This window comes from Agelaius tricolor, unplaced genomic scaffold, assembly GCF_023055355.1.
Source record: "Agelaius tricolor isolate 1412-34295 unplaced genomic scaffold, bAgeTri1.0.p SCAF_13, whole genome shotgun sequence".
Classification (NCBI taxonomy): Eukaryota; Metazoa; Chordata; class Aves; order Passeriformes; family Icteridae; genus Agelaius; species Agelaius tricolor.
Genome location: NW_027269273.1, coordinates 11,214,265 through 11,224,011, shown reverse-complemented (window position 1 = coordinate 11,224,011; position 9,747 = coordinate 11,214,265). Strand labels below are relative to the sequence as shown.

The 9,747-nt window shown below is 41.7% G+C and overlaps 1 long non-coding RNA gene across 1 annotated transcript in view; it reads left to right on the top strand.

Moving 5' to 3' along the window:
• Window positions 1-326: 326 nt before the first annotated feature.
• LOC139595304 (uncharacterized) overlaps window positions 327-9,747 on the top strand; it is a 34,450-nt gene continuing 25,029 nt past the window's right edge. Inside the window, exon 1 of the long non-coding RNA XR_011680998.1 lies at window positions 327-610. This is a non-coding gene — a long non-coding RNA (uncharacterized lncRNA). The remainder of the gene's footprint in view (window positions 611-9,747) is intronic.

The following is a 9,747-nucleotide window of genomic DNA, read 5'->3' as shown; positions in this document are numbered from 1 at the left end:
CTCTGCTCTCACAAGAATTTTAGGAATATGTCAGATAAATGTATGTGGCTCTGAACAAAAAGAAGCAGGAATTGAGGCCAGCTCCTCCCCAGGTGCAGCATGGTGCAATGCCTTGCACTCTCAGGGAACTGTGACCATTTAGTCCATGTGAGGATCTGTCCCCAGGCCTGCTGTGAGCAGACAGGGATGTGTCCCTGATCTCTGCAGCTGCAGGAGTTTGGATAAGAGGGAAGCCTGTCGTGAGCCCAGACTGTCCTCCTCTGGCCCCTCCTTTTAGCACAGATTGTTTTCCAGGACACTTGCTTGCAGAAAATGCTTTTTGTTTAGTGGTGAAAACTCCCCAAATGCTGCTGAAGAACACTGTTTTTCTCTACCACACTTGCACTGTGTCCAGTAGAAACTGATTTAAAAACAAACTAACAGAAAAAACCTCTCCCAAGAGCCATCCAGGGTGAATTTACTAAATTGTTCATGTGGGAGGGAATGGAAAGGTCTGCATCCTGCTGGTTCCTTTTCTGCAGCACAGGAGAAAGGCAGTGATGGACAGAGCATGTGTGTGAGCAGGAGGGAACAAGGATCTCTGTGTGGCTGCAGGATATGAGGAGAAACAGTGAGTAGCAAGAACCTCTCCTTTGAGACAGAAACACTTTAAAACGTTTTCCTGAAAGGGGATGCCTAGTATAGACTTGGTGAGGGAGGGTGTGGGAAACACAAAAAAACCCTTTCAACAATAGAGCTGCTGCAGTGGTGAGCTCGATGGTGCCACCCAGAGTACCTTTTTACATAATATATGATGCTCTGTGTGGGTCTGGAAACTGGAAAGATTAAAGCAGATGATCTTTCTGCATGCAAAGCAGCCAGAGACAGCATGATGGATTATTACTGAATACATTTCTGGCCGTGCATAATTGTGTTCTGATCCTCCTTGCTGAACTTCTATCACCACCTCTCTGCTAGACTATGTCACTTAACTCATAAGAGCCAAAAATACTCTTTACTTCTCCATGTTCTGACCATAGCTCTCTCTGGGGTCACTTGCACTTGAAGTAGGTTACTGCCAGCTCCAGTAAAATATTAAAATGGTACCAAAGCATCCAGAGCAGACCAGCAAGGGGAATCAGGTAACTGGTTGCATGTAAGGTCTGGGAAAAGTGTCTGTTCATATTTTAATAGGCATGAACTTTGTTTAACACTTTGTGGTTATTTCTGCACTGTCTGATGTCTGATTTGCACTGAGAATATTAATGCAAAACAACAGAGGGGGATTGTTCTGTCATTTACTTTCCTGTCATTTCTAGTTGACGTTTATCAGAAAAACACTGTGCAGTGTATTTACTGAATAAGGGTTAAATAATCCTTAACACATAGTGGTGAGCAATACAGAAGTCTCTCTTGCTTACAAATGGAAAACAAAGTCAAAATGAAGGTGGCCATGTGCAGTGGGAGTTTCAGGAGCCCTGGGATCCAAGTGCTGAGGGACAGGCAGGTGGTCCTGGTCTGCACAGCTGAGCTGCAGCTCTCCTGGGCATGAGACTTGTGGTGACATGGTTTGCACTGCTGCCCTCTGCACTGGTTAGAAGAGCTTTATTGCAGGCCTGTCAGTGTGAATCATTACCTGCCTTTACATCTGCAGGGTGTCACCTACGTCAAATAATCTATAATTAATTTATCCCCTGCATTAAACAACTTTTAATTGTACATGGTACCTATGAACACTTAGGTGCCTTTCACTTCTTAATAAATACAAGTGAGAAATGCATAAAGTGCCAGAAAATGTCCTCCTCCTTTCTCTTCCCTAACTCAGTAAAGAAAAACTGGAAATTTAAGGAAAGATTGAAATCAAACTTATGTTTAGATATCTTTTTCTCAGAAATAAATAGCAAAAGTTATTTTGAAGCAAGGTTTAAAAAAGAGATATTACTCCTTCATTCAAGTCCCAGAAGCATTTCAACAGCCTTTATTTCAACACTTATCATATTGGCAATTACTTGAGAGGTATATATACAGATATATATATATATGTAAGTGTAGCTATACCCACAGGCAGTCTTCAATTTGCATTCACTATTACTGCTAGTCCTTAATATCAGGCTGGGCTAATTAAGTCGTAATGAACAAATGTGCATCATTTGCTTTCCAAGCTTTTTCATCTAAAAATGTGAGATTTTTATGTTCATTATGACATTAATTCTCCACTTACATACTGTTACTGAGCCTTTTGGATATAACCTTCAAGAATATCGATGCTTTCTATTTTCAACATTTTAATTTCCAGCCTTAAAAAGAGGTGTCAACAGGTGAAAAGTGTACTTTAATGCCTTATTATGCTGCTCAGCTCCAACTCTAATACTATGAATATTTTTCATTTATTCAAAATTAAAGAATTTGTGCCATAAATACACCCCACGGTATTTTTATGTGATAAAGAAATGATACAAATGATAAATTTTTTCACTCTCAAATACATAAATATGGTTTAATTTGGATCAGCACATAGCTAGTAGGAGTATATAATTTTTTTTTTTATGGTTCCATTTTTTTTTTTAAGATGTCTGGAATTGTCTCATTCCAATTTGCACAGGACTCAATAGAAAATGACACATTTATAGAAGGCAACTGGTTGCCTCTAGACAGCAAGAGCTTGGTTTTTCCTGACCTCAAAATGTTTGCTTGTCATGAGTTGCAGAGAAAGGAACCATTTGGCTCAGCTCTGGTTTTGGCTGCTGTTTCTCTGAGCTGTTCAGCAAGGCACAGAGCTCCTCCCCGTCCCTCCATTGCCCTGCAATATGTTGGAGTTGCAGGAAATTTCATGGCATGAATTGCTGCCATGCTGAGCAGAGCCTGGCTGTGTGGTTCTGGTGCTGCTGAGCCCAACAGCAGGGCCCTGAGCAATAACTGCAGGCAGGTTCCATGGGACAGCTTCTCCACGGGTGCTCTGCATTGCCAGGCCATGGTGTGCCAGGAGAGGCCAACCCCTGGTGCCTCCCTGCAGCTGCACCTTGCTAACAAACACTGGGCATCTCCTTGCTCAGGGAGAGTCAGCCCAGTAGGAGCAGATTGTGAAAAGAAAATCTGCCTGCAGGAGTGGTTGTGTCTTGTGAAATCAAGCACTTGTGATGGTTGTTCCTTTTAGAGCCAGTTCTCTTCCCTAAAAGGATTCTGAGAGGCAGTTTCTTGCCAGGCAGTCCTGTGCTCCCACTTCCAGACCAAACCTCAAGGGCTGGCACCAGAAATAACTCCATGGTCCATGGCCTAAAGCAAACTTGTACTGAACCCTGTTAAAAATACAGGATGTATGCAGCTTCTCTGGAGTTGCAGTTGTTTTCCTGCCTCTGGGTGGCTCATGGTGAAGAGCAGCTTCTCTTTCAGGAGTTGTGCAGCCTGTTCCTGCAGCTGAGGGAAACTGGGGAGGGGGGATAGCAAAACACACCTGAGTGCACTTCAGGGACCCCAAAGCCATGGGGAGGCTCCAATGTACTCCAGGAGATCAGAAAACCTAGAGAGACATCAAGAGCTGTGACAGCCATGTCAGTGTTGAGAAGGCAAGAGAAGCATGAGGAGACCACATGTGTTTCCATCTGAGAGGCTTCAGGAATTTGTGGCTCTCTTTCCATGCCTCTTTCCATCCCCTGCTAGGTGTGTGTTTCCCCTTCATGGCACTAGAAAGTTGCAAGCAGGAACTTCAAGGATGGGGGAAAAAAATGGAAACACAAACCTGTCCTGCAACCACACAGTCTTTTTTTTTTTTTTTTTTTCTGATGGCAGCATCCTACTGCTGCCTCGCTGGGCTGTTTTTCCTTTGGGACTTGTGGGGGTTTCACTGTTTTTACTCTTATCTGTCATCTATGTCATAGGCATAGTCCATTTTTCCTCTGGAGAATTGTTTAAGACAATGCACTGAGGAATTAGTTCCTGCAAGTCATTCCTGAACACAACCAAAAAGCCTTGAAAGTGATGAAATGTGTTTGTGTCATCTGTGAATGCATTGATATTTATCCCTATTATCCTTCACATTTTCAATTCAAGCCGCACATAATTTATCAGCTCTGTTGTCAAGTGCTGCATGTAATTGTGTTAAGTAGAAAGCTTGGTGGGAGAGGGGAGAGCAGATGGGGGGAGATAACCATTCACTTTTTCCCAAGAGAATTGCAGAGCAGACCTTGCTTTGAATTTGGTGGCCATCTACTCTTTTCAAGTACTCCCATGGCAGATGTTGTAAAAGTGGAGCAGCATATCAAATGTAAGAGTGCAGTTCAGCAGGGGCAGCACAGGTGAATGTCTCACTGGAATGATGCAGAGCATGAGACTGGAAATCCTTCAAGGGTTTGCCAAGCTCAACAGTTGCATAGCAGCCCCTTGCTCATTGACATCACTCTGAAAATGAAGTCCCTTGGATACAAGATGCCAGTGCACTGCAGTGGTCTTCTTTCAGTATCAATATTATGCTGCTTTGAGTAGAATTTACTTTAGTTCTTCTAATCTCCTTCATGAAAACTTGTATACCACACAGTTGACAGATGGCACCACTTAGACTGGGGATGTCAGCTGCAAAAGAGGCTGGAAAAAAGCCACTGACATGCTTTAATTTCTGTAGGAGAACATGGCTCTGTCTGTGTGCCCTGGTTGTTCTGTATTCAACAGCTGTGGAGTCACAGCAGAAGACCTGACAGTCAGATCCCTTAATGTACTCTGCAGAGCTGCTAATTAAGACACACAGGGAGCACACCAATAAAGTATGCCTATGAAAGTAGCAAAGGGGACAACTTGTGGACAAGGGCCTCCACTTTATTCCCCACACTAAGGCTCCTGCAGCCTGTGTGACAGCTGGTTCTTCTGTGATTTCTCCATTTCTCATCATGACCCGTGGTGCGTTGACAGAACAGTCCTTTGGAAAGTGTTTTTCTTATGTCTTTGTCAAAGACAGATTCTCACCAAGATTTTTTGCATCTTGTAGGCCTAAAAAATGACATTGAAAACATGTAGATCTTCCTGCTAGCTGTTCTATTTCACTCTGGAGGAACTGCAGTGCAGGGAGCATGATGGGAATTGAGACATCTTGATGGGTTTCCCTGGACCTGGTAAACCTGGTTAGGAGAGAGCCCTTCTGCAATTCTCTTTTTCCACACTTAGAAAAGCACTGAGGAAGTACACTGCTGTTGGAAGGAACAGACTCAGTGCCTGCAGTATGGGGCAGTCTAGGGTAGTAGGGAAATAAAGCCTTTTTCTTTCTCTTTTTTATTCTTTTGATCGTGAATAGAGATATGGAAATTGCAATGAAACTCTGTGTTCTCCCAAGGGAACATTGTGACCTGGAACCTCAGCACCTTAAGAACTTTACCCTTAAGCCTAGTATTTAAGTGTGATGTGTTTAAAAAGAGGAGATTTCTTTAGTTAGGTTTGGTTTCCCCATGGAAAGGATGCTGCTCTGGTGCAGAGCAGTGCTGTGCTATTACCCCATCAGTAGAAACTTGTAGGGCTTTGCCTCTTCCCCTGTTGAATGCTGAATCTATGCTGTGAGCCTTAGTGGCATTGCCTGCTTGAACAGGACAAAACAAGGCAGCTACTGAGCTGTCATAGGGATGGGAGGCACCAACTCCTCCCAACCACAGAACCCTTCAGCCAGCCTAGCAGGGAAAAGCTTTTCCTGCTGTTATGAAACCATGCCCCATGCACCAACTGTGCTGACTGTGAGTGAGAAGTTTTGTGCTGTGGCTTGAAAAGAAAAAAGGGAAATAGGATGTGGCCTGCTCTGGTGTGTCAGCCATTTGAGAGCACTAACAGTGACGAGTGCCTGTCTTAGGCAGAGCAGGGGGTGTGAGGGATTTGAGCAATAAGGGTTGTCAGACTGGTAGTTTGATGTCAGCCCTCACTGTGCCAGAAGAGCTGCTTGTCCCCTGTTAATAGATTAGCAGAAATTTCTGTGCCTCTCTAGCATATTATCAGCAGTTTGCCTCTGTTTTGCTACAGAAATAGATTAAGCTTTAGCTGTGCTCCTATCAGACAAATTTTCTTTGCTTTTTTTTTTTTTTTAATAATCATCAGATCTTCTCATCAGTTTGGTCCTACAAGTAAAGCTTTGAAAAAACCCTGAAGAGTTGACTGAACAGTTGCTTTTCTTTCAGCATCTGTAGCTGTTTAATATTTTGCTTGTCTGTCTCTTCAGGTGCACAGGGGAGAGAGAGCTGCTCTTTCCAGTCTGTATCAAGACAAGCAGAACTTGATCAGCTAGGGAGAGAGGACGAACTGCCACAGTAGTGCCAAAATTTCTGGCTCATGTTCTCGAGCTCTGCTGTCCATGTGTCAAAAATTGAAAGTGTAACTGGGTGAATAATCCTCAGGCCATGAAATTCATAAGTGTTTGGGTTTCAGCCAGGTCTTTAGTGGGGATTTTATGAGTCCAGTTTTAAGTCTTCCTTCCATTTGACATGGGAATCATGTAATTTATGCAATTCTGGAAATGTGGAACCAGGCAGTGCTTTCTATCATTGCTATTTTATTTATTAATTTATTTAAGTGCTATGGTGACCTGTTACCCTTCTTATAAAATCAGAATTTTGTAAGTGTTTAAAGCATACTGACATGTGAAGGAGCTTTGTATATAGTTCTGGATACTCACTACCACAAGCTAATCAGACTTATATTTGCTGAAACACAAAAACCTCCTGTTGTAATATAAACACCTGCTATGGTGAGGTCAGGCATCAATGACCTCAGTGACAGAGCTTTCTTTAAGCAATTTTGCCAAGAGCGACTGTTTCTTTCATGCACAAATTGCTTTTTGTGTTAAAATTCTGCTTAAGAGCCTCATCTAAAGTCAAATCACTACAATGCCACTACAGTACTTGTCTCACAAGCTGAATCTTTTGTTGGATTTAGTATCTCCTATAACTTTTAGACTAATACTTACCTCTTCAGGCATAGCCAGTAATGAATTCAAGAGATATTTCATGCCTGAGCCAGGAATTTATTTATCTCACTTCTGTGGATGCACAGAGTGGAAAGACAGGGTACTGACAGCGTGTCTTGCTGCCATGTACTGAGAACACTATTGAAAACATATCCCTAACTACTTTTATACATCTGAATTCTGTGAAACAACTTACTCTAATTGTGTCTCAGAATGTGCCTGATCTTCTGTGGTGAAACAGTATCAGCATGAAATGAATCTTCCTTGGACAATGGTGATTGGAGTTAACTGTGCTTGGATCTTTCTTTTTTTTTTTTTTTCTTTTTTTGACAGACTTGAATACCTGGATAGAGGTTCTGGTGATGCTGTAGGCTTTTTGTGTGATGTTGCAGAAATATATTAGTATTCATAACCTAACCTAGAATGTTATTAATGCTCTCCTGCACTCTGCTTACAGTGTGAACATGTAGACAACTGTCACTAATTCTCCAGAGCCAGTAACCCAGATTTAGTCTTGCAGAATTTGCTCTTCTACATGGTAATAAAGCACAGGAATGATACCTGGCTGTGGTCATCTTAAGCATGAAAGGATTATCAGCACTTGAAGTCTGAGCTACAAGTTATTTCCATGAGGTGGAAAAGGCTGCCTAATTTTATTTCTGCTTGTATAGAAAGGAAGAATAATAAGAACAAATGTTTTTGAGAGTAGCAGGTGAAGTTTCTTGGACATTTTTTTCACCTAAATCAGTGATTTCTCTGTAGTAATCAGATGTTGCTCATTTGCTTTTTTCTTTTATATTATTATAAAAGTGTTGGTTTGTTTTTTTGCTTTAAAATCACAGCTGTGTCAGCCCTACTTCCCCCTCCTCATTCTCTCAGCAGTGGATGAGAATTTGCTGCAGTGCTTTCTGATAGCCTTAGTGCTTGTTCTTCAAGTCAGTTCTGTGGTTAAACAGATACTTTGAAAAAGATGACAGAATTCAAAGAGGATGAAAAATCATCCCAGTTTTCCCCAGGGAAATAATATCCTTGATGTAGAGTCTGTGTTACTTAGTTTTACTCCTGTATCATTTTTGTGCTGTCTTATTTTTCCCCTTCTCAAAAAGACACAGGGATCTTGCCAGGCACACAAACTACAAAGGGCCCTAAAATGCATCTCCCTGTGTGCCAGGAGAGCAGAGTAAAATACTGCAGCTTTCTGTGAGAGTCCATTTTGTACCACTGGATTACAAGAGAGCATCACATAAAATTTATTTCTATTTTCTGACCTAGAAAGACAGATTAGTAATGTAAGATTGTCATAAAAAAAGAAAACTAGCTCGAGATTTATTCTTTAAAAGAAACAAATACTATTAATTTCTTCCTCTCTGGTTCCTTCTTCCTGACTAGCTCCCTAGCAATCACTTCTAAATTTCAAGTTTGCATTTCTGCCAACTTGGCATGCTACATAGAAGCAAAGCTTTTCAATAATATATGTACTGTGCCTGCTCTGAAAGCATATTGTGACAAGGGCTTTTCTAACTTAAACTGGTATCCACTGTCAGAGATTCCTTTTCTATTACTATTTAATTTCAATACAGCCTGAGAGAGGCTGCTCTCCAAGGTCCTGCAGAGCAGCTTTATACAGGCAACTGCTTCCTGCAGGAATTTAGAGGCTGTCAAGGAGCCCTGGAAATTCAAAGCCTGCATGCAAAAGAGCAGAACTTCTCACTTGACTGTACTGCCAGTGAGGTTCAGAGCTGCTGCTCCTCGGGGACTATTGGAGATTCATGAACTTGCTGCGTCCCAGAGAAGCTCGGTGCTAAAGGTTTCTGCTGCTGCTGATCACCCCTGAGGGCAGGGCTGGACAATGAGGGCTCTTAGGACCTACATCAAGAACCTTTCAATTTCCATCACTCCACGGGGAGGGCTTTTAAAGAAACAACAGGTTCCTACTGATTTCTGCCATGCCAGAAACAGACTGTGGGCCAAAACTATTGGTAGTGAGAGATCAGTAACTAGGGCGCCCTCACTTCACTGCTACAGGGAGCATATCCACAGATATAAGTTCCAGAGAGGGTTCTTAATATTTTCTCTGACCTGCTGAATCACAGAAGATGGACATGACTGGGCCTTCCTTGGGCCTTCCTTGGGCCTTCCTTGGGCCTTCCTTGGGCCTTCCTTGGGCCTTCCTTGGGTTTCAGTAATCTGAAATTATGATGCACTTACTAGTTCTTACCAGAATGAATACAAACTGTCCCTGGATTTAGTCCACCCTTAAAAGCTTACCATTCACAACATGCTTGAGGATATTCAATTACTGAATCATTTATGCTAAAAAAGTAGAACCACAGAATGGCCTGGGTATTGGTCATGGATATGAAACTGTAAAATCCTATTTTGGAAAGTGTTTGTGCCACAATATAAAATTAAGCTCCCCAGTATATTGATATTTGTGCCTATGTAATTCTATGCATAATTTTATAGAAAGCCATGTGATAGGGTGAGTGCTTTTTGGGAATTTGATACTAAGAGATACAATAGATTGCATTTTGTTAAAAGTAAAACATTAATTAAAGCCTGTTCTTCCTACAGTTCTCATGGCTTTGTTTTTGAAAGCCAACCAAATTTAAGAATTGCTGAGGCATGAAATTCTGGCAGTTAAAATGTATATTTTTCTTCTATTATAGAGAAATACATGTGAAAGACCAAGTTCAGAAGGAGGAGGGGAGTTTTAGTAAATATTACTTCAGAATGAACATTCTTCCTTATTTTGAGACTTGGGAATGGGTTTTTCCCCAGTCAGATTGTTTTTTCTTGTTTGTGACACTGACTCTGTACTAACACAAATATGCCAAATG